At 36.1% G+C, this 26619-nt stretch overlaps 2 long non-coding RNA genes across 4 annotated transcripts; both read right to left on the bottom strand.

Annotated features, from left to right (window-relative positions):
- Positions 1 to 14682: 14682 nt before the first annotated feature.
- On the bottom strand, positions 14683 to 17283 carry LOC141629428 (uncharacterized). The gene is made up of 4 exons (XR_012537283.1): positions 17213 to 17283; positions 16102 to 16174; positions 15288 to 15372; positions 14683 to 15200 (listed from the first exon to the last, which is right to left on the bottom strand). It is a non-coding gene; the product is annotated as an uncharacterized LOC141629428 (long non-coding RNA).
- A 184-nt stretch (positions 17284 to 17467) lies between these two features.
- On the bottom strand, positions 17468 to 23766 carry LOC141629423 (uncharacterized). 3 transcript variants are annotated; one of them, XR_012537280.1, is made up of 7 exons: positions 23702 to 23766; positions 23441 to 23610; positions 23295 to 23328; positions 20030 to 20315; positions 19809 to 19881; positions 18278 to 18345; positions 17468 to 17519 (listed from the first exon to the last, which is right to left on the bottom strand). It is a non-coding gene; the product is annotated as an uncharacterized LOC141629423 (long non-coding RNA). The 3 variants fall into 3 exon arrangements; XR_012537282.1 differs by having other exon boundaries at positions 23295 to 23322; XR_012537281.1 differs by having other exon boundaries at positions 23441 to 23633; positions 23702 to 23762.
- Positions 23767 to 26619: the final 2853 nt, after the last annotated feature.

Raw genomic sequence — 26619 nt, 5'->3', positions numbered from 1 at the left:
CAACCATGAAACTCTCTTTTATCGTATCCTACTCCTTTTAAGATAAATGTTACGTCCTCGTAACTCACTAATGCTAAACTTGAGCTATATCTTCTCATTATTCTTATCACCACCGCATGTCAAAGATAACCGCCTAAGAGCTCAACACCTATAACCATTCCTATTACTAAGGCTCTCTTACTTAAACAGTTCTCATACTTCAATTCACTCGTCACACCACCTAACCTATACCTCAAAATATTTAGCTTAACCAAAACTTTAAATGTTTCCCTATTACTGCCAAAACGACATAATCCTCTATACCTGCACCTAACTCCATACTCATAACTCACGATCCACAATTATTACATACACTCACACTAGATCCTCAAGTTCTTGTCTTTCATTCCCACAAAACTCATCCATAACTTAACGTGATACTAATTCCCAACACCCTATACTCACTGTCCCAATAAAAGATTATGAACCACTTACAGCTTTCATATCAGTACAACACATGTTCCACTACTCACTTGCCACTACTATGTCTACCAATGCCTCATCTTAAAACAAGATCAAAATTACTGTAACAACCTCTCACAATTGTGTCCCATCAACAGAATATCGCTATACCATGACGGCAACAGAAACATACACAACTCTCTTCCACATCATACTCTACTCTCACTCCCAAGCTGAAACTTGTAAGAAACATCAATAAACAAAACAACCGTCTATCTGTCCAAACTGAAACTCACAGGAAACAACAGCAGACAAAACAACAACTATGTATAACTGGTATATACTTTCGAAACTCGAATCATAATCATCCCGCCTACTCCACCATAACCAGTGATGGCATCGCAACACCGCCACCAACAGCTGCACCGCAACGCGAAAATACTCGTATCACAACACAAAGTACCATGCCCGGATCACCACTCGAGGCACAACAACCACATCGATAGACATCACCACTTACACTATTCTCATACACACTAACACAGGACACTTCCCAGACAAGAAAACTTACTCAAAACCACTTTACTAGATCACAACACAACATATTATATGGAATAAACAGATAAGCACCTCATGAACATCATCCCTACCATTTCACGGAATACGCATGTATTATCAATACACATACAATTATAACTAGCAATGTCAGATCAATTAAATTATTACCTTTTTGAGTATCATTCAATTAGGTTACCGTACTCAACATCAACATATACAACATTCTGATAACAACTTTATAACTATCACACCATACCACTTCTCGTGAGGTCAGAACCTCACACAAAAATTTATACACATCATAGACCCATAATCACATCCAACTAGTCAATCCTGATCACGTAATTTACCACCTGATAAAGGTTACCTCTCGCCCGAGCTTAATTCGTATGCCCCTCATAACACATTCTCCCAGTCGCATAACCATCACCTCCTGCCAAACATAACCTTACCATTAACACTCAACTACTAGCAACCGCCTCTTATAACCACATCCTATTCTTCCTCATAACCATACACATCAATCGGCTCTCTACAAAATCAACCTCTTTAAACTGGCCATCTTTCCTATTTATCATCACCCTTAACCACTAGCGACAACACCTCAACACTACCACCGTTCAGACATCAAATCTTTTACACTGGCCTCTAAATATAACAGTTCATTTTCTATCTTCGGTTAACATTCCAAATAACTAAAATCAAATTTACCAACAAAATTTACCTCAATATTCTTCCCAATATTATCCTTAATTTTTATCGTCATCTAACTCTCCACCAAAATATCATATCGTGCAGATACTCTACCAACTTCTTACTCACTTAATTCCTCGAAACTCATGACTAATCATGTAGTCCTGAAACTCCTATATACCATTAACCAACATCCTCGTGACAATATCACACATCTCGACGATTCCTTACTTTTATCTCACACAACTTCGGTGAACATTTTCCTGGTTTTACTCCCCTCATACTTTTGTTTTTACACTGGACAAAATCAATTAACCATTCAACTCCTTATTACTTATACCTAACTCTTTAGTGCTCCGGTTACCTTCTCATTGCTCCAAAACTCACATCTCATAATTTCATATCGATATGATCTCACTCTTTCTTACCATGGATCTTCTCTTATTATGCTATCACTCACACTTTCCACTAATCTATCCATAAAATCAACGTTCACTGTTCAAACAATTGCATCTCCCTTGTACATCTTTAGAAATCAAAATTCATTTCATACCGTTAATTGCCCAAGGAAATCACACATTAGTTTCATCTCTTAATAAACCAAATCTCCCAAACTCACTCACTGTCTACAAATCCACCTCTCGACATGTCTCCATCTAAGTTCACTATAGACCACTATTCTCCATCCCTCTACTACGACCTTTCATTACATATATTCTTAACCAACACAATCTAACCATCTCACTCCATAATTCTTACACATCTCAAGTTGCTACTATCCACATCCTTCCTGTCAACCTTTTATTCTCATGTTCCTTACACTTACATCATTCCTTGCTCATATACACTTGCCTTTACATCACTCAAATTCGCAAATATATCACTCACCACGTCTCACAAAACTTCCACCATGCCTCAATCAGCTCATCAATGTTCTCTTTCTTTTTCCACTATCCATTACAACCACATATAACTCATGTCCTCCCACTGAACTCATACCTACCATAAGGTGCCACTCACTACACCATAAGATTGGGTAACTTACGCATCAAGACCAACATACATGTAAAACAATGCATAACGAAGCAAAATAACAACTTTGAATTAAACATAATATGCAATGAAGTCAAAAGATAAGCATATAACCCAAAACAGGGATCACTAGATCGAGTACAGGCCACTCGATCGAGTAAGTGACTTACTCGATCGAGTAGGTAAAGGTCAGAGGCACGTAAAACAAATTACCAAGACTACTCGATTGAGTAAGGGTTACTCAATCGAGTAACAAGAGGTGCACTCGATCGAGTGAGGGCCACTCGATCGAGTGAGGGCCACTCGATCGAGTACCCTATGCATTTCTCAGCACTGTCCAATTTTCGTAAAACGGTCATATCTCACTCGTTTCTTGGTCAATCTGGGCGTGTGACCTATCGTTAGAATCATAAAAGAATAATAAATCACCTCCAATTTGAATCACATCAAAATCATTTATAAATCTCAAGTTATAACAATTTAAAGACAACCTCTCTATAATCGAAAAACACAACTACTTGATTTTTACTTCCAAACAACTTAAACAATAACAAGGTAGACAAAAACAACTCAATACTCATAAAACCAGTATCTCTAACCACATGTTACTATCTTCAAAAGCCAAGGAACAAACAACTCAATGCATATATATCATTCAACTTACCCGTCATATATTACCCGCATGTTTTTATTCTATTACTTTACGTAAACAAAATCACAAATATATGACATCAAGTCCCCTATTAACATGTTACTAGCATAACAACATTATAAACTCACTTTCATCATACAACATGCTTAATCATAAATCATATTATCATGCAACGATTATTCATCTTTTTCCACCAATTCATCCATCATACCACATATTCATCCACCATACTCGTTCAACATATTAACCCAACACATCCATTCGACTTATTCACCCAACATATTTATCCAATATATTCACCCAACATATGCATAAGAACAATAGTAAACACAGAATCTGACCAAAAGCTTTTCTAAGATGTACTCAATCGAGTCTATCACCCACTCGATCGAGTTGACCCCACTCCATCAAGTGCCCAACCTACTCGATCGAATGCCACCAAAGCAGACTACTGTCCAGAAAATCACGAAACCACCCACTCAATCGAATCATGCAGACTCGTACACTATCCGCATGCTCTTACTCAAACTTTCAGGTATATAAACTCGTACAACTACTACCAACAACATATATATACACACACACACACACACACACACACACACACACATAACTCTATGTATAACTCAAACAAAACAAACTTTCCTTCCGTATTTCTATAATGCCACATCGTAAAACAACTATCATGCTTTCAATCAATAATGTATAAAATCACCTCATTATCATCTTTCTCTACGCATTCCCCATTCTCCACATACATACATCCACCAATTCATACCACACTTTGCCAAAAAAAAAAAAAAAAACACACAATTCACAAGATAAACACATAGCGATCCCGGCTCATATCCCTTGGTGACCGGTTAACAATTGTTGGGCAAGTCTTGACTTTAGGACGTCTCCCAAGTCTTTGCATTAGTTCCTAAAACTTCTACCCCGGGTTCATTTTAATTTGACTCCCTATGTTCATTAGGTTCATTGGTTACAGGTTTCAAGATCGTCGCTCTGATACCAATTTGTGACACCCCCATACTCCAAGTGCCTTACCAGGACCACTCAAGGTATAGGAGTTCTACCAGTTCGGTTACCCGAGGCAATGATAATCATAAGATAATAACGAAACATATTTAAAAGTAAATACGGTTTAAAGTGATTACATGTCAATTCCCAAAACTGTTAAACTGAAATACAAAGTACTCAAAATGGTCTACTGATGAAAATATCAAAACTACAAAACATCGTCTGACACAGCGGAAGACTTCTAATGCCACGTGATGACTCATCCCAGCTATCCCATACGCATCATATCATACCTGCTCAATAACTGCTAACCATCCCCGAATGGATCACCACAGTTTTTAAAACATTTAAACGGGGTCAGTACTAATTACACACAACCAAGCCACAACAAAACAAGTACGTAAACAGTTCAACAACACAGCAATCCTCCAATCTCCATAACCAATCTCCACACATCTGACTACACACTAAAGTGTGTAGTCCTGCCAGAGTACCCATCGCAACAAGTACTCCACACAGCCAGTGGGGGACCGCAACCGTACCCACCAAATTCCGCTCATAACCACTGAGCGATAAACCCAAGTTTCCTTAATGTGCACATCTCCTCTTATGGCGGGTTCCACAGAGGGCGAACCAAGGGCGTGAAACCACTCCCGCAAGTGACTCCACTCAGCCAGGGACGCTCCCGAAGATCACAAACAGACACAAACCAATCAACAGTATGAAAACAACAACCGTCTGACAACTTAACAATATAATCAATCTTTAATCACAACAACCATCACCACACATTATGTAACTAATACTGAGTAGGGAAACCCTACCTGGAAAGCAAACACCACAGACGGTCTTAGCAGCTAATCATAATCTTTCCTCAACGAGACCTCCTCCTATAACATTCATGCATACAATTATTACCAATACTACACAAAATACCCAAAACCTCCAAATTTACCCAATTAGGGTTTTAAAGGAACTCAACGAAATCCAACGTAAAAGGTATAAGGAACTTACCCTCGACACAAGGATTACAACGGCGTAAAGAATAAGATGATCCGACTCTCCTAGCCTTGGAGATTTGATAAAGATGCGATGAATCAACTTACGTAACTTCTTTCTCTCAATTTAGGTTTTTAGAATGATAAAAAGGTTTAAGAAAAGTGACGGAACTCATTATATATTAATCTCGCATCATTAACAAAATCCGTCAAAACTCAGCCCGTAAACTCACTAACTTGATCGAGTAAGGCACTTACTCGATCGAGTGTCCCCTACTCTATCAAGTACCCAACTTACTCGATCGAGTACCCTATAGGTAGACTACTGTTTTGCGTCAAAAACTACTTACTCGACAGAGTAAGCCCCACTAGATAGAGTACTCATAGACTCATAAAACCGTAGTATTACATAACAGACTACAGCCGTAGACCAATATTCCAACTCAGGGAGAACATCCTCAGGGGTCAATTGTAGCACATCAGCAGCTGATTTAGGAGAAGAGGAGGGGGAGCGTCACTTACCAGTAACTGTTGTCCAACCTTTTTACAGAGATATTAGTTGTGTTAATTTATAAAATTTTACAGATAATATATTTTTAGCCGTAAGTTATATCTTAAAAAATCAATGAATTTTTATGGTATGATTCTTTAAACAAAAAAAATGAATTCCTTTCTATATCATAAAAAGACTGGAGATAAATTTGTGTAGAATGTGAAATACTAAATGACATAAATATATAAATCTAAAATATTGTGTATTATAACCTACCATACTTTTAGAATATGCTAAAAAAAAATTCATATTTTAGGAAATATATTTAGGCGGAAAAATTTAGAATTTCGCCTATTCTTTTAATAAATAGAGGATTTATAATTTTGTATTATATGAAGGTTGCTAGTGTCGTCTACAAGCGGGGAAGTCCTCTTTTATAGCGAAGAGGGCATCCCAGCGTCGAAGTCTAGCTTAGAGGTTGTATGTTATACGCATGGGCTGGATGCAGATCATCATTGAAAGTTGTTATAATAGACGCGAGAAAAAATGAACAGAAACAATAAAAAAAAAATCAATACACAGATTTACGTGGTTCAATAACGGTGTGTTCGCTACGTCCAAAATGTATAAAGGAGAAGAGTTTAATTGATATTCAGGAGTACTTTTTTTTTGGCAGCTGTAAAGGAAGATTTACCTAACTAATTAATCATAGCCTTACACGCAAGGCTATGTGCTACATTATTAAAAGATCTAAGAATATAACTAATAGCTAATCAATGAAAAAAAAGTAAGAAGTGATGTCTGCAAGAACCGCCTTAAGGAGATAATGTGGACGCTTAAAGCTAGCCAATTGACTAACAAGACAGAAGCAATCAGTCGAAATCTGCAAGTGACGAATTCCTTGCTCCTCAACCCAATCAGATAACTAGAAGGGTTTTTGTTATCTAATTGGGCTAAGGTTTTCTGTTTTCAGCCTTCTAGGTCTTTCTGGATTAAGTGTGAGAGAATACTTAATCTTCGTCATAATTATTCGAAGCGGCGAGTAACTGATTCAAGACATAAATCCAACAAAAATGATTCTCTAAGTGAAATATATCGCTAATAGGCAGTCGAACAATTTTAAAAGACCCCCGTAGGTTATTGATCGATGATAATTCGCATCGGTTTCAATTTTAATTTTGTTAGTTTTAGGCATGTTAAAAGGGAAATTAGTGTTACCGATAGTGTTGCGAGTCTATTGCTCGTTCGCAAGAAAAGACATTTACTTTCTTTGGATTTTCAGCTAGCAATTTTGACGTTTTCGGAGATTGATTTAAAATAAAATAAAAAACTATCCGTCTATATTTGCTTACAGAAAAAAAATTGTGTACAAAAACTTTTTTTTATGTGCATTCATCTATATAGCCATTGTTCCCCTTATGATTTGAATAAATTACAAGGAATATTTTGCACGGTAAAATTTTTAGAATTTGATCGTTGGATCATGTTTTTTAAAAGAAGAGAAGATAAATAATTGAAAAATGACTTTGTTTTGTGACGAGTTTTGAAAAAGGCCTAGAAAAATGACTTGTTTTATTTTTTTGAGGTATTTTGTAAAGGTCAGGAGAGATGTATAATTTGACAGAGATATTGACGGTTGCCTCGAGAAAACTATAACTAATAGAATATCTAAAGATTATATTGAGATCTATAATTTATCTTGAGACTATCACAATCAGGGGCGGATTTAGGGGGGCCCGGGTGGAAACGTGCCCACCATGATATTTTAGAAATTTATAAGTATAACCATCCATTATATGCATATAGTTAAGGTAGGAGAGTTGGTAGAGGCCATGGCAAGTTAACCGTGGATCATAGGTTCAATTCTAACGACAGGCGTATATTTTAATTTAATTATTACTTTGATTTTGGGCCTCACTATAACTGGCCCATATAACTTACATCCAAAAATTTTCTTATTCAAAAATTAGTATTATTATGAGGTTTAGTGTTCAAGCTCTATTAGAAACTAATTTTTGACTATTCCTCTCAACCATTATAGATCACTAGTATTTATTGGATCATAATGGAGCTAAGACAGTCTTATATATCATAAAAGTCAAATTCTTTAATATCATAAATTACAATCGTTTTAAACTAAAAGTATTACAGGAAAATGTAATAATAAATTCTCTCTCTAGTTTTCTCTCCCTCTTCTCTCTAAAAAACAAAACCCTAAATCCTCTCTCTTTGCTGCCGTCGTTCTCCTCCTTCCTCCCACCGCCACCCATCAACCCCCTACCATGTCGCCGGGGATGGGGTCTCTCAAGACCTTTCTTCGGCGACCCGTCTCCTCTCTTCCGATTAACCCTCCTCCCCTTTCTTACCCACACCCGGTTCTGGATCGTGCGGTCTGCATCCGTTCCTCTCGATGCGTGGTGTATGTGGGATGTTCGGTTCTTATCGGACGAGTTTGTTGAGGTGGTGTGGCAGGGTGGTGCTTGGATCTGGCGGTGTTGTGGGTTGGTAGGGAGGCGGTGGCTTCCGTTTTTTTTTTCTCGTGTTCCGCTTTGTTTCCTTTATGTTTTTGTTTAATTTCCGCTTTCGTTTTTGTTTCGTCTCTCTTTATGAGGGCTCTGTCCCCGTCTATCGTTGATGTCCTTCTCTCAGTTTGAGAGCTTTCGTTTTCTGGTTCGTTTGCAGTTTTCTAATAAGTCAGCAGAAGATCAGCGTTGTTATAGATCGTTATATGGTTTTACATATTTTGTCTGATCCATGGCTACAATCAATCACGTAAGAAGAAATGGATACTCGTCAAGAAAGATTCGGAGACCCTCTTATGGATGAAAGCCTTTTCTGTTGCAGTCTTTTATTCTTTGAACAAGAATTTATTTTCTATGGTTGTAATCGATTTGTATCCGATTGAGTTTGGCATATATTGTAGATGTCGTATGCCTTTTTATTAATGATAATGATCTTTTCTAAAAAAAAAAAAAAGTATTACAGGAAAATAAATATGTTATACAACTAACATTATTAGTGAAGAAAAAATTCATTGAAAGCTTGATATTTTTTTCATTTTGATTACTTTGTAAAACAAAAATTTCAATATTTAAAAAAAAAAAGTGCCTTAAAAAGAGATTATTGAAAAAAAAATTGTACCCCCTTACACCAAAATACTACGTCGGCCCCTGATCACAATATTTCCATGTTATTCCTAAGTATTATAATAATTCTATATATTCCTTATATAAGTAAATAACTAACTAATATTAATATTAATAATTGCAGTGTTTATATTGTGTTTTGTTGGCACTAAGCCCATAAGAAGGAAAAAAAATAGTTAGGAGTTACTTCCTTCGTCTGGATCATTTCTTTTTTTTTTTGATTTTGGCACAATGACTAAGGACCTGTTTGGCCAAATTTTTGAAGTGCTTTTCTAACTGAAAAAGGAGAAGTCATGCCAAACAGTATAATTTATAATGTAAAACTACTTTTGAAAAGTCAAAAACTCATTCTAGGCCCCAAAAAGTAGAAGTAACAATTTTCTACTTCTCATTCTACTTTTCAAGGAAGCACCAAAAAATCCAAATGTTTCACGCCATTTTTTTTTTTTTTTTTGCCTCTAGAAAATCTTTACCCCTTTATATGTTGTGTTATTGGTGTTTCCATTTACTGTCTTCTGCACAATCTTTTGTCTTTCTCACATACACACCATTAAAGTATCATGTAATCAATCATCAACTCCAACTATTTATCGGCGTAATTTTGATTCGACAAAGGTGTATAAAACTATTTTGAAGAATAATCATATGTTTTAAGTACAATTCTCGAGTGATTAAAGTAAATTTTTAAAAATTAGTTTTTATTTAAATAATGATTCTACAAACAAAACGAGTATTAAAAAAACAACAAAAAACTAGATGGAATGTTAGGCCAAACATATAAATTTGATAAGAAGTATAAGCTATTACAAAAGTATGGCCAAACAAATAATTTTTTTCCAAAAAGTAGCCTGTGAAAAAACTTCTTCTAAAAAGGAGAAGCTTTTTCACACAAGCAAGGCCAAACAACACCTAAGAAAAGTTAAGGGGGCCGTTCTCGTTGAGTAGCAAGACTCAATAAATTATGTGAATGATTAAACTACCCTTTAAAAATACTCTTAATATGAATACGAATAATAAAAAATAAGAAACACAGTAGACATAGAGGTCATTTTCCAAGTGACAGCGAAAAGAGATTAGGTCATTTGGTCCATCAACTACTTGTATTTTCTACTCGTCCTTTTACTTAACCGAAGAATGTTCGCTCTTTGTGAATTGACTGCTAAATCTGGCTGTTATACAATTGTGCTCATGTCATGCCTTCTGACTCTTCTACTATACAGTTTACACCAATATAAACTTGCCATTGGAGTCGTTCACCTTAGTTAATTGTATGAAGAACTTGTCTAAATGTCTAATTGAAGAATTTTTTTATGTTGAACTAACCCACAAGTAAATAACAAAATGAAAGTCAACCCCATAAACAAATTTGCTAAGTTCGTATATTCAAAATAAAAGTTTTTTTTTGGCTAATGTATCTACCGTTCGAATGGCTCGGAGCTCTGGTAAAGGGACACAGTCAAGTACGATAATTGCTCCCGTAAAATTCTTAATTAGCTAGCTAATCACTTGATTTATTACCTTCCACCTATTCAAGTGCAAGCTTCATTTATCGACTTCCCTTTATACAAAAGATTTGTAACGAAGTGTATAACGCAAGTGCATTTTCTTTCACTTATACTCTTTTTTTTTTTTTTTACTTAGGGGTGTTTGGCTTTGCTTACTTAAAATAGTTTATCAGTACTGAAAAGAATTTTTTCATAAATTACTTCTCATAAAAATTGTGACTGTTTGGCCAAAGATTTAGAAAAATTGTTTTTCATTATTTTAATATGTGATAAAATCTTGATTTTTGTGAAAATACAAGGAAAAGTGGAAGTAGAAGTACCTATTTGCTACTTCTACTTAGATCATCTCCAAGCAAAAGGTCGACTTAATCGGATCAATCAGAATTTTTCTCTTAATCACAATTTATTAATTTTGACCCACTTTCACCCTCCCAAGCAGAAGCTCACGACCTAGGTCAATAACCCAATCATTTTTCCACTTTCCAACATTTTCAATCATTTACCATATTCACTACCCCACCAAAACATTTCTCTTACTTCCACTTTATTTAGTTTTCTCTTTTTTTTTTGTTTTAAATGTTCTAACCAATAAAATTGTGACACATAGAGGGTCAATTGGTGGGTCAATTTACTCTATCTTAGGTCACAAATTCACCTTCTCTACCTTAGGTCATCCTAATCCTTCTCTTAATTTGTAATTAACTTGACCCAAGCAAGGTCATGACCTACCAATTGACCTTGCTTGGGGATGGTCTTAAAGGGTACTTCGTAGTTATCAGTTCTTCTCTTCTTTATTACGTTTTTTTACCAACCACTTTCTTATATATTTTACTTGGTTTACTTTTAAGACATTTCGGATCTTTAATTCTATTTCGGTTTTCAAAATCGTTTTAATCTTTTCTTCCGATTTAAATTTTAAGTTTTTATAAAAGAAATCCGGAATTCGATTTTAAAACCTCTAAGTTTACCTTGACTTTAATTTCCATTACATTTTCGCTCTCCCTTTTGTTTTTCATTTTTCCTTTTCTTTTCGCATTTTGAGGTGTGCGTTCACTCATGGATGGTTCTAAAGGATGATTCATGTCAGCCGACCCCAAATCATTTTGGGATTAAGGCTCTGATGTTGTTGTTTTAAAAGTAGTTTTTAACTCCCTAAAACATGGTATTTGGCCTAATTTTTAATTTTTCATTTACAAAAGCACTTATAATTTTATGGTGTTTAGTTGTATCCGGAACAGATTTTGATTCTTCGAATATTAGAGCCGTCTATACAATCATTACTGATGAAATCTACTTTTTTAGTTATTAATTGAGAAAAGAAGAAGTTAATTAACGAAAGACTGATGAAAAATTCCATATTCATACGACCCATATACTCTGTATATAATTTGATGATAAGAATACGTTAAATTTTCAACACTTTCCTGAATTTTGTCTTAAAACTAAATAATTAATACAAAACTCCAAATTTAACCATTAAACAATTAGGAATATAAATAAATTGACTAAGTCTCCCAAAAAACTCTCTCAATAACTTTACTGATCATTTTACAATTTAAAGTGAAAATGGTATTACTCGTAACAATACAAGTATGAATCACGATTATAAATAAAATAAATACTTTTATTATGAAAAGACGTACGAAAATCAAGTAACCCTAAACCGGGGAATGGGGGGCGTTTAGCGCTAGCGGGTGGAAATCGCATAAATTTTAAGTTAAAATTTTTGAAATTTTTTCTAGTTCCCCTTGTAACATTACCCATTCGCCCCCACTGAGTTCAATTCCTGGCTCTAGCACTGCTCTAGACTATGATGTTCTATGCATAAAAGGGATAAGAAAAATACATATATAAGTACGATAACAGCTAGTCTTGCTATAGAGGGGTATATCCGTTTATTGCTTTAGACGGGTCAAATACAATAAAAGTAGTGACATTTTTTGCCCCACCACCCACTTGTTGTTTATCCTATTAGGAAAGTGGTATTATATTTATCCCATTTTTCCATATAGACGAATGTCCGTTTGTAATGAAAATTTGTGGTACGATAATGGGTAAATTGTCTGTAACTTAGCAAGAGACAGACTCTCTAAAGTTTTTAAGACTAAACTAAATTGGCAGTAGCATTGCTGAGAGCCTGAGATCACGTTGACGCAAGAATGAAGTGAAACAGACGTAAAATAAATAAAAAGGTAAGTGGGCGTTATTAGAAGAAAAAATGAATTGGGAAACTTGAGCGTGATGGGAAGAAAGTGAGTGAGAGATGAAAGGAAATCCAAAAGACAGAATGTAGTGATGATGAATTGAGAGAGAGAGAGACACACGTTCATACACACGTGATTGGATTGGAATGTCCTCACACACTTGTGCATGTACCACGATTCTCATCATTCATGATGCTTTCGCAGCTTCGCTTGCTCCATACATCGGCCAAATTGATCCAACTTCAATGTAAAGAAATAGTTCCTCCATTCAACTTCACTATACTATTATTAATTTTCTACACTATTTATAAATAAACATTTAATTTCAATTTTCTCTCCATATATAAGTAAAAATATTTTCATGTGAGATCTTATTTGATTCATTTTTACGAGTATATTAAAAATATCTAACTTTCAGAATTTTTGCAAATACGTAGCTAACAATATTTAACGTGTAAAACATGCGTTGACAAACGTGATAAAATAAAGTGGTAGTGTGGAGTTGAATAGAGAAGTATGTCGCAAGACATTTTCGTCAACTATTAAATATAATATAAGATATTTTATAAAGATAATCATTATGTTATTTTAGTAAATCATAATTGCTTGCTAGAGAATAATTATGTTAATTAATCATAATAAGATTGGATTAATGACTAAAATAATATAATCATATGAGGTCACACATATAAGTACAATCAAGAAATATTAGTCCTATAAGAAACAGATATGAGGCATCAGTTTTAGGAAAAGAATAGGAGTTCTTTCCTTATTCTACCTAGACTCTATTATGGTATGTGATATAAAGGGTTTTAGGGTGATGCAAAAGGAAGATGAAGCTTTTCCATAAGAAACCACAAGGGAGAAAACATATTGTTCTTTCTATATACCGTCCGCCTCAGCATCTATAAAACTAAGAGAGTGATATTGATCCTTCTCTACCATTCTAGTAGACGTGGGTTTCCGAGATGTGCTTGTGGACCGAGTAGAGGGGCAACAAGTGAGGCTCTCAGATCTCTTCTCTATAAGCTATTTGTGGAATTTACGCTTCAAGAGGTAATAATTCTTTTCTCTTTTTATTACACTAGTTGTTGCGCCGCGCCCTCCCGGGCGCGGAGCCCCAATTCGGTTAAATCATTTATAAAAAAGACTAACTGAAATTATTTTGAGATACTGTGCGTTGTCGTATAGAATAGAATGTTAATTACTTTGTCAATTTGGTCTAAACCATTTATCAGACATATCGGGAACCTTAGTCCACTATTTTGGGTGGTCAAATTCATATAGGATGACTTAGGGATTGGAACGTACAATTTTACAGCTGGGTCATGAATTTGGACAAGTGCGCAAAGATCTTTGAAAGTCATAATAAAGGCACGATGATGCATGCTATATAGGATTAAGATGGGACAAAGTAAGGAATGTGTAAGGAAAAAAAGTAGGGTTTGTCTAGTAGTCATATGTTACTATCCGCTACACCCAGAAATTAACTGCTAGTTTTATTTCCAATACAACTTTCCGTACAACTGTTTTTGGGCTATTTAACCTGAAACCTTTCCTTCTTATGCTTGAAAGTGTGCACCCGTTACAAAAGTGTACCGTTTGACAAGATAAACATGAACTATTTTGTGTTTAGATTAGAGACTTATGTTTGAGCACCCACTTGTTCTTTAAATGTGCTAGCCTATCTTCTTTAATATCTGCCCCATTTTTTTCAAAAAGCAGCAGCAGTGGCAACGATGTGCCGAGATTTTTTGTAACAAAATCAATAAGCACCAATCATTTACATAAATTAAAATTGCGGTAGCTATATTGCTCCAAACAGATCAATGTAGCAAATGATGAATTGACATACTCTATTAGACAAGTACCATACACAATGCATATGAAGCATGTTTCTCTATAGTTACTAACATTTATCTAGAGATCTTTTACCCGTCAAAACAATTATGGATTTCGATTTTTTACTGGTAGAAGCAGATCCTTAAAATGATTATAGGTGTCGCATAAGACCACAAATACACTGAACTCTGACTCTTGCGCCTTAGCCTAAATGAGTAGTGAGAACAACCCTGCCATCAAAACAGGTTACCCTAAGCCTTAGTTATCTTTTATGCATCTTTAAAGGTTTCTTGTAAGGCAAAAGTTTTACATTTAATACTGATAGTGAGCCATAAGTATATGTCCCTTCCTATGAGAATTTACATGTGTTGACTTAGAAGGTTGGAGTCTTGTATAGAGAAACAAATCACTAAAGCGGTTAAGACTACCTCTAGAATTACGTGTTCCCTAAGATACATTCCCATTTAAAAAAAGGCTCCTCGGTCTTCTCCTGTCGATTTGAGCTATAGTCCTTCAACTTCGGGGATGTACTCCCACTCTTAAAGTGACTCAGTATTCGAACACCGCCAAAACGCCCGTCTTGCCAGGTTCTAGTACTGGGCCTGATTCTATAAACCTAAGCATGATTTAAGAATAGTGGTCACATACAATACATATGCACCTCGACTTACACGTAAATTTGAAAGACAAAAGGAAGCTTTACTTGTCAATTGTCATCCAGGTTGGCCCTAAGTGTCTTCTCCCAACAAGCTTTAGAGTTAGAAGGTCAACAAGAAACAGATCTTCCTCTGTGACGAGGAAAGCATTCAAATTTAGTGATAAGAAGTATGAGTTTCTCAAATTAACAATCGACCACAGTCAAAAATCCTTATGCTACCAAAGAATAGAAAATCGATGCATTAATTCACGTGGGCACTGTGATAGCGGCAAGGTGAATGGGAGGGAGCGGGATACAAAATAACATTTGATGCGAGTAGCTGAGAACATTTTTTTAGCAGCAAAATATGATCCATAAAGTCACGAGACCCTTTAGTGAATCTAGCTAGTAGCGCCTTTATAACCTTACTTTTGGTTCCCTTTTCAATGATTTTTACTTGAATAAATAATCCAATCCATATCTTACACTCAATTGACACATCTGCAAGCCTACCAATATATACTACATCCTTACTTGCAGTTCGTGGTGGCGCCACAACCACTTCTAAGGGCTATAGATGAATAACTACAAGCTCCGTTAAACGCCAAATATTAGCACAAACACCAAATCATGCCATAAACAAAGGCTTGAAAGCAATGACCAAATCAGTGGCACAATACAATCAGTTCTAATAACCGCATCAATAAGTGATGTATTAATCCACAACCTAAAGGCCTATGTCCATCGTCAGAAACGTCAATACCTATCTAACTTCGGAGCAATTAAGCGTTAAAACGAAATATAAGCCTTAGAAAATGTTCAAGATCTAAAAGACAAGCAAAGAGTCGGTAAAAGAAGGAAAGGCGGAGGAAACGATTACCTGCAACTCTGCAAGGTTCTTATGGTTGTCGTCCGACCACTTAATAACAAAGGAGTTGCTACTGAGGTGAAACCTGAAATTATCGCGAAGCATTACCACGAAAGTTAGTAGTACGCTAAATATATCACGCATAAAACAACAGAAAGATAACTCCCTTGTCACAAACACATGTCTACCTTGAACACGACACCGACACAAGCACAGACTACTCATCACGAGCGAGAGGCATCTCAATAAGGTCTTCCATTATGCTTGGTATCATAATCTATGTTACTCCGACACTTCACCTAACTGTCGTGTCACGTGTCAGACACGTGTCGGTGTCTGACACGACACGACACTTCGACACTTCAATTTAGACCACAAAACAGGAAAATTCACCCCAAATAGCCGTGTCCGACACGCCGACACGTAGTTCAATTTAAAAGAGGTTGAATATTGTTCAATTCTTATGTGTTCTTTGAATTTTGACAAACATTTGTAGATGTTGTGTGGAACTGTGGATTATTATCTCAATGAAAATAACAAAATTTGTGATCAAGTGTCGGAGAGAGATTCAGTGCCGTAGTAAAAGGTCGCAACTGGACTGTCATAATAAAAAAAAAAAAAAATCAACCAAAAGAACAATCGAAGATCCAGTTTGAAACACCTAAATATTTCAACAAAGGGTGAGCTTGTGTAAACCGGAACCCCTTAACCCGCTATAACGAAGTTTATGGGCGTAGTAGTAGTGTTCATTGGCAGAAAAGAACTATTGTGTCCTAATGTTTCTGATCAATGATATTCCAAACAAACGGAAAGAAACCTAGCAAATCAGCCTATGTCGGACACAACTCACAATACACAATATGCTTCTACACTCCTGAAGTGAATGCGCCATCGATCATAAATAAGTCTCATGTTTAGTTTCAGAGCTATGGCCTTGGTATCAACAAAGTCGACTCACCCCTTAAAAAAACTTGTACCCTGCCTCAAACTTCTAAAACAACTATAAGTCTATGCATAGCAAACATATGATGATCAATTCTAACAATCTACGCCCTCATTCTCCCACTCGCTGATTTGCATTGACAATCTAAAATTAATTGGTGAATCAAATAAATGCATATACCTCGATAGACGTCAAAATCATGCAAATCGCTCGCAAGCAGCTTTTCAGTATGTGGTTGATGAGATTAACCCTGCAAAAAACAAACAAATTAGATATATAAAACAAAAATTAAAGAAACAACTCTCGGCTAGTCGAAACAGATATAAAGGTGAAGGGATTACCGTGGAGTAAAGACTTCCTCACCGGACGTCGAGGAACCGAAAACCCTCCATGAGTACCCAGTATCGCCGGCCGTCAAGGTATTTTCTTGCCTACGCCTACTTGGGACTTCGAAATATGCAGGAAGATAAATGTCCTAGTGCACTTGCTGCAACAATGTTCGACAGAAGATTAACAAATTCACCAGAAAATTCAAAATATATCATTCAGTTGAAGTTATATCAATCACAGCAATTCGAGGACAGTGAGTCCTGTATTAGACGGTCTCATATGAAAGACCAAACCTAAAGGCCAAATCCTTTTGTATTGCTCATTTAATTATAGGGTTAAAGCGTTGGTCTCACATGTGAGATCATCTTATATAAGTTTAATTTATGGGATTCGAGGAAAAACAATAAAGAACATGCCATCAATTAAATAATTCAGGGAAAAAAAAAACAAGGACGCATCAGAAATTTGTTGTTGATTAATAAGAGAGCATACTCACGAATATTGTTAACAATTGTTGTTAACAAAAAAAACAATAAAGAACCAGTTGTTGATTAACAATGTAGTTTCAAATGGCGGTATTGTTAAAACAACTAACATAATGTTGTGGGTAGTAAAGGCCGAATGAATTGCAGATAATGAATGCATATCACCAGCCAAAAAAACAATGGAAACCGAAAGCAACTCAACAGACAAACAATCAGAAATTTAGGGAAATTTAAATACAAAATTAGTCCAGGTGGGGGTCAAATTGAGGCCAAACGGAACGAGGAAAATAAGGCGTAAGAAACTACTGTGGGAACTGACACATTTATACATGGGAATCTAATAAAATAATCAATATCCTCGGTCCAAAAAGAAACTTTATCGATTCAGACAAATATCAAGATGGCAACCAATATTCACATGAGTGCTCACCAAAGTAAGAAAAGGTAATTGTTGCCGAGGCTTGAAAGAAAGAAAAGCAGCTTGGTACCTCCGACATACTAATCATCTACTGGCCCGACATGTGAATGCAATGAGATTCAATTGAGCAGTTTAATCCTTTCAAGATGGTCTTTTCCCTCTCCCTTTTGACCTTAATTAGTGCCCGTTCAAGTAGAAGTTTGGCCTCGAGATTTAGCTCACTGATAAACTCTAACGGCGACGGCCAGACAAGAAGCTCCGCTGATGAAGGGTTTAATAATGCAGCACAACTTCCATGCTTGTACTTTACTGTCACCACATATGGTATTTCCCTGGTTATGGAAAAAGAGATGCAATTCATGAGCAAGTCGGCTGTGCTACGGAGTATATCTTATCAAATCTTCAACGAAACTAAGCAGGAAATTTGTATTTTGGGGTCCGAAATACAAATCTAAGAACACAACAAAATGAATTAACAAAGGGTAAGTCTAGTATAGACTATCTCACAACTGAGCCAATCCCAAATACTTTGGCCTCGGGAAAAAGAGCTCCACTACCAAAAGAGCATACAGTTGAGGATTTATGCGTCCAATGCTGGAAGAACATTTCAATATAGAAAATATCAAATGCAAAGCAAATGAATAATAATAATTATAATGAATGCGATGATAAAGGTACCATATCACCAGATTATACATGAATGTCCATTTTATCTAACTATAAAACACACCACTATGGCCATAGTGGTCCATTATCACATTAACAATACTATCTTGGAGCAGTCAAAATTCAAGAGAACAAAAACCCAACTACTTATATATGTATTCAGTGCCTATTCATCCCATATCACGGGTGATTTATCCCTTAACTATAACAACAACCTGTCTCACATGGCAACAAATTTAATCATATACAAATGAGAAATAATGCATGGATTACGCTAAATGAATTCTTTGAACAACCAGTATTGAAACTATGGCAAACTTGTAGAACAAAGAGGTATTTGAAAGGTCATTACGAACTTTTACTGATTGTTTTTGGGTATAGAGGATCAAGAACAAAGACGTATTCGAAAGGTCATTAAGAACTTTTACTGATTGTTTTTGGGTAAAAAAGGATTAAGTTGAACCAGAGCAACTTGGCACCCGAAGCTGCATAATAATAGAGAGATGGTGAAAATGCTTACACTGCACCTTCCAAAAGGAAAAGGAACACCAACCATTGCTAACATGGTCACTGCAAAATCAATCTGCAAATAGTAAATAAATTAATTAACTAAATGGTCACAAATTTAGGCGGACACTACAGGGAGGAATAAATCAGGACAAACGAACAAGAAAGATATAGCTCAATTGTATTGGAACGTATGACCCAATAGATAAGCCAACCTGTTCAACGGCGCCAATGCATAGTTGTTGAGAATCCTACGAAACAAATTATCAAAAAGAACATATCATTAACTTAATAGCAAAGACTCTCAAGCAGAGATAAGTAAACAGACAGGCTTTAGATGGTAACCCAATGCCCATGTCACTACACACACCACGAATTGGGCCGAGAAGACAACACAAAGCCATTTGTCGCCTTATACTCCGGAACACCGCAATCCACGAAAACTGCAATCACAACAAAGATAAAGCGTTATACAATCGATAAAGAGACAGCAACAAGGCTGATCTTATGACAGTACAAAACTGACTGCGCATCAATTGAAGAGTGAATACAGGTCTTACGAAGGAATAACAATAACAATACTAATAATACCTTATTAACGCACCATCCAAAACAGTGGCCCTAGTAGTTAATCATCTCCTCAAAGGTCCAAACAGCTCCGGGCTCATGCCAAATCCAGCCCCAGGATCGTGTGCATGTCCACAACTCCAGGCCCAGGATCGTGGCGATAATAATGAGATGAGAAATAATTCGAAGAATAATAATGAAAGTAATAACAGTAGTAGTATAATAAATCAATAATAACAAATAACAATTGAAAACAAACCTAATAATAGCGGATTCAAACTGTGAGAAATCCCCAAAAATGGAACCAAACCTGAACAAACAAAAAAAAGGAACGGGAAATTCCTAATAAGGAGTAAATACCAGGAGATTACCCAAAAAAATGAAAGAAAAATCGCTTATAAGGAGTAAAATACCTTTTGAGGAGACATAAGTAACATGATTAACACTCAAAAGAGCTTAACAACATCTTAATCAAACTGGAAAGCCCAAAGCAGCTCACGGAACCTACAAATCCACGCAAACAAATTGCAGGCAGTTCCAAATCTAACCACTATCCGACCCCAAAATCATTATCACACTCCGACATAAGGAGCAAACGGAAATAACTTGACAACAATCATATTGGACTGATAACAAGATACGACTTACATTGATAATAAACGGAAATAACAAGACTAACAAAGGGCACTTCTGTATGAGAGCAAAAAAGATCGTCTGATTCAACTACAACCATATAATTAACAATAAATCGGATCTAATAAAATTAAGCTGAACAAAAACATCAATGAAAATAATCAACAACAAAAGCATCATAGAGGATGATAACTACCTATATGGATGCGCAGCAACTGTAGGGAAGAAAGAAATCGGCATCGTCGCATCATAATGGTTCTGTGATATTTTAGAGGAACTGGGTGGGATGAGTAGTGAGGAATGAGCGTGAGATGGGAATGAGTGGATTTGGAAAGAAGAGGAAAGATATGGTTGTGAGTGAATGAAAAATGGAGGGGCGAGATACAGAGGGGAGGATCCAACGGTAGGGGGAGACTTGCTTCCACACTATTCATCGCTACACTTACTCAAGTATAAACCTTTTTAAGGGGTTAAGGATTTGTGCTATACCTCAAAACGTCATATAAAAAAAAATGGAGGGAGTATTTGTTTGAGCTACTTTGGAATGGAGTTAGAATCCGGATGGATTCTAAATCCATTCCAACCCCCTCTAATCTCATACCCAACCTTTAACCCAAGATTCTAACTCTATTCCATAATGTTTAACATTTCATTCCATTCCAATGTTCAACCAAACAATATAAACCAAGTATGGGTTTTAGAATTCATACCACAAGGGTATGAGATTCCAATCCATTTCATTCCTTCCCTTCGAACCAAACGCCCCCTAAATGTAAAACGGATTCATACATATATCTAACGGTAACGCGCCGTGCCCCCCTGGGCGCGGAGCTCCAATTCGGTTAATCTTTTATAAAAATGACTAACTGAAATTTTGTTGAGGTACCTTGCGTTGGCGTATAGAATAAAATGTCAATTACTTTGCCAGTTTGATCTCAACCATTTGCCAAACTTATCGGGACCTTTCTCCACTATTTTGTGTGGTCAAATCCATATAGGATAACTCAGGGGTTAGAACGTACAATTGTACAGCGAGGTTACGGATTTGGATAGTGTGCAGCACTCTAAAATCATAATAAAGGCACAATGATACATGCTATATAGGATTAAGATGGGACAAAGTAAGGAATTTATAAGGAGAAAAAATAGGGTTTATCTTGTAGTCATATGTTACTATCCGCTACACCCATAAATTAACTGCTAGTTTTATTTCCAATACAGCTTTCCATACAACTGTTTTTGGGCTATTTAACCTGAAACCTTTCCTTCTTACGCTTGAAAGTGTGCATCCGTTACCTTTCTTTCTCACCACGAACTTGGGTGAGCACTATTCATAGCCACAGTTATCCCAAGTTTAAACTTTTTAAGGGGTTAAGGATAAATAGAACCGCCATCAATTGCTCCCTCAATTTCAGACAATAAGCCTTATTTATCTTTTTTCAATTAGGAGAATTATAAACAACGGAGTTTGATTTAATTTAAAAGCTTACAAAAATGAATTCGGCTAAGTGTGCCTTTGCCTGAGTAGAGCTTGAGCTCAAATTTCTAAGATGAACTTGAGCTTCATATAAGCTCGATTACACCACTAAAGCACTAATCGATTAAACCTTTCCAGAAGCAGTTGAAGTGTAAAAATTCCATTCATTATCTAGGTAAAAGAAATAGCTCTTGCACGGATGATCTAACCAAAAGCATTAGCTCCTACCAACCAGATTTGGACACTTTCTCTAATACACTTTCAAAACACCAAATCTCGAGTTAGCACACTTGACTCATATAAGTACGGCGGTACCAACTCCGTACCACGCACTAACTTATATTCCTAAACAAACAGAGAACATTATTCCCAAAATGATTCGACAAGGACTAAAATAGACTTTTACCTGACCATCAACAAGAGGTTTAGCAAAATTAACACCTTTCGAAGTCGTAAACGCATAAAAATCACCCTCAAATTTCTGCTTCGACACCTCTACATCAAAATCAAATATCTGCATCACCAAAATCTGCAAATAGCCAAGTAGTGTTATTTTCTAATTGGAATAATTTAAATAAATCAGTTTTTGGGTCATGCTTAGATGTTCAGTTGTTCACTTGGGGCCTGAGATCAGGTTTACTGAGTCTTACAACAAAACCAAAATATCATTTTTAAAATAACATAATGAAACTTGTTTTTTAAAGGAATCACATCAGAGACATATGACACCTCAGGCCATACAAAATGTATATTGGAGGCATGGTGTTATATCTGAAAACATTAGCATACCATTTTTTTTAACAAACAATAATAATAATGCAAGGATGTGAAGTGCAATGAGGAATCACGGTGACATGGGGCGAAGTGATAGAGCATGTCTCATGAACAGGAGGAGAAGACACATCATTTTTGCAAACGACGCTTTATTTCCAAAATACATAATACCTCATTTTAAATTTTAAAGAGTTCTCAAATAAAAGGTATGGATAAAGACATGATAAAGGTATGAGAAGCTCTAAATATGAAATTTGCACAACGGTGTGCATTGCAAGTTGAGCCTTACACGCAAAGCACAGCTAAACCCAGAGGCAATTTGGTTAGTGGGTCGATGACCCTCGAGATAAAATGGCTCAATATATACTTTTTAAAACTAAACTGCTAGAGCTGTAGATAGCTTACCAGGATCTTCCAGGCGATGAGTCATAGCCTGACACTGAGTGGGAATTTATTAGCAACTTCCAAATATAAAGCAAACACCAAACCAATGGAAAAAAAGGAAGACAGAAAAGAAAGTATTTCAGGTATCAAGTCTTCTCTGCCTGTACCAAATTAGAGTGCGGCCTATTCCTGGTTTACGGACTTTTCTCTGGAAAAAAAATACTGCAACAAGGAAATCTGGAACAAATATTGCACACAAGAGGGTGTCAGCTCTAAACGCGTAGCCATGATCAAATAGGCACCCCCTCATGCAGCGCCGGACCGCGACAATCACCAACTGCAAGCGCAAACCAAGCATACCTATCAAAAAGAGAACATTCACGAACAATTTACATTAGTTAAGCACATAATCACGTGTTAAAGCTTACCATTCAACAGCAGCAAATGCATCGGCACTACGCATTCATGCGTCACCACTGCAGCATAATATACCTGCCATTAGAGGAACGTAAACAGCTTAGAATACGCCGAGAAAGATAAACCAGCAGTATTCAGGCTAACTAAACCAACACTTGAGTTTCAAATACCAGTAACGTTTGCCAATCTAATCTCGTTTCCAAGATAGTGTGGGCTTCCGGCAAATATACCAGGGATGTAACAGTATTCAGCTGTAAAAAAGACATCTAGATAGCTGAGTTATAAGAAATAGACAATTATACTGTAAGAGAAGAGACATCAACAAACAAAATCGGCACCCGAGCTCTATGGCAGACAGCACTATTGTCATCCCTAACCTTGTTGCCAAGATATAACAAGGAACCCCAGGAGCGCCAATTCTTCAGTGGCAATTAGCTATCAACATACACCTACAAAATCGAGTACAAGGTAATAGACAAGCAAACTAAAGGAAAAAATAGAATAACAATCTATCCCAGACGGTCAGCGTTTAGAATACACCACAGGTAAGTCGAAGCTTAGAGTGAATACATCACGAGTACCTCGAACGCGCACAAAAAAATTAAACGAACGCTGAACAGCAGGTTAAAACCCTATGATTGCAACACAGGTATATGATGCTTGCCTCAAAGAAAGTATCCCCGTATCTCGAGAAGTCAAGTTCAGAAGATTCAATACTCTTAGCGATTAATTCCTGCATTGAAGAAAAATCATCAGATCATTACATCTCTCATACTTGCGCCTGGGGAAGGACAACGACAAACGGACAAAAAGTATTCACCGGATCACCAAAGATTATCCAAGTAAATCGACCACTCGCATCTGAAAAAGCTCCAGGGTCAAGAGGAGCAAAGAATATTCCGTTTGCGGGTCTTAATCCGCGTACCACCTGCCCAAATTTTAAAAAAATATCAAAAAAATAAGAGCATGATCCCCAAAACTCCAGCTACCACCATGAACCCATGACAATCAGTACTCGTCTAAACCAAATAAGTATAGCTGATTATGAGAACTACCACACAAGACAAGATCATGTATCATTTTTGCATAAACAGGTGTGGCGGCTAATTTCTATTAATTTGAAGTTAAGGTCATAACATCGTCTGTTGTGATACTATACAGACTACATTGTAAACATGAATTTATAACTGAATAAAACGAGTCGAACTGAAATTAAATTAAACAAAGGAAGCAAAACAATCTAGAAAACCCCATCAAAAGATAGCGATAAATGAAACATAACCTAACAAACTAATCATATATCGAAGATTACAACATCAAAAAGTAATTACAATTACAAGAAGCAGTTGCAACCGAACTTACCCGAGAGTGGGTTTCTCCTTTGAGCTGCATTCACAACAGAACAAAAAAAACCCAACATAATTAGCTCGAAAATTCAAGAAATTTGCGCAAATTAATCAACCCCTACCAACAGCTGATAAAAAGATCCGTGAATTCATCAATTGAAAACCCTAATCTCAATGAACCTTCATCAATATAGAATCAATCAAGCAATTTGTGCAAATTAATTAACTCGCCCTACCTCAACCGCTGATAAAAAGAAAATCTCTTAAATTCATCAATCAAAAACCCTAACCTCAAAAACTTTCATCAATATCAATTCAATCAAGAAATTTGCGGAAATTAATCACAACTCTCCTACAACCAGATGATAAATAAATAAATAAACCCTAAATTCATCAATCGAAAACTCGAATCTCAAAGAACTTCAATCAATATCCAATCAATCAAGAAATTTGCGCAAATTAATTAACTCTCCTACCAAAAAATGATTATATAAATCACTAAAACCCTAATTTCATCAATCAAAAACCCTAAGCTCATCGATCGAAAACCGTTGGCAACCTGATTCTTCCTCACCTTCCTCTCTAAATGCGCTGCAATCCGTTTAGTTCCCAAAGGCCCCTTTTTAGCCAATATAAACTGTGAATAAAACGTTTCCTTGTTCTTCCTCCAACTTTCCTACTTAAAATCTTACAAAAACCCCAATTTCAACTCAAATTCAGCAAACCCAAATAATTTCAGCTCAAATTCTGCAGATTTTTCATAATTACTATACTTCCAAAATTAGTAAACCCTAACTTCCACTAAAACTATCAAAATCCCCAAATCAAAACAAATACAACAACAAATCAACTCTAAAATCCTTAATTCAGCAAATCCCTAACTTCACGAGCTCAAATTCTTCAACTCTCGAAGCATCAAACCACCAAAAAAACCCTAATTTTCAGCTTAATACAGTAAGTAACCAGCCGATGAACTTTAATTACACAATCACAACAACTTCAACAACAAAATCCCCAATTCATCAATCCTTAACTTCACGTGTTCATTTTTTTCCATCAAAACACCAAAAGCCCCCTAATTTTCAGCTTAATAAGATCATTAAGTAGCCGATAAACACAAATTGAGCAAATTAAAGTTGAAATTAACAAAATTAAATCGAAGGAATCGCCTAATGCAACTACAACAATATAATTAACAATAAATCGGATCAAATAAAATTAAACTGAACAAAACCACCAATGAAAATAATCAACACCGAAAAGCATAATAGAGGATGATAACCTGGCTTGATACCTTAGTACTGGTTTAGCATGATGGATTGATGGCAGCTTATGGATGTCGGAAACTTGGAATGTTTGCGGACCCTGGTTGTATCACATATTCAAATGGTTTTCAGGCATCGGCTCTCATGTGGTATCACATGGTTTTTGAGCATGAGCTCTTTATTTGCAGTGCTTTGCTTTCGGGTAAACTCATGAGCTTAGTTTCAGGCTTAAGATCAACATTAGCGGTTTCATTAACCTCAGTCTCAACAAACCCTCTTTTCCCATTATTATTCTTAGCAATTTGATCTTGATCATAT

Source organism: Silene latifolia, chromosome 2 (genome assembly GCF_048544455.1).
Source record: "Silene latifolia isolate original U9 population chromosome 2, ASM4854445v1, whole genome shotgun sequence".
Classification (NCBI taxonomy): Eukaryota; Viridiplantae; Streptophyta; class Magnoliopsida; order Caryophyllales; family Caryophyllaceae; genus Silene; species Silene latifolia.
The sequence above is the reverse complement of the archived record's forward strand: the minus strand, read 5'-3'. Positions and strand labels throughout refer to the sequence as shown.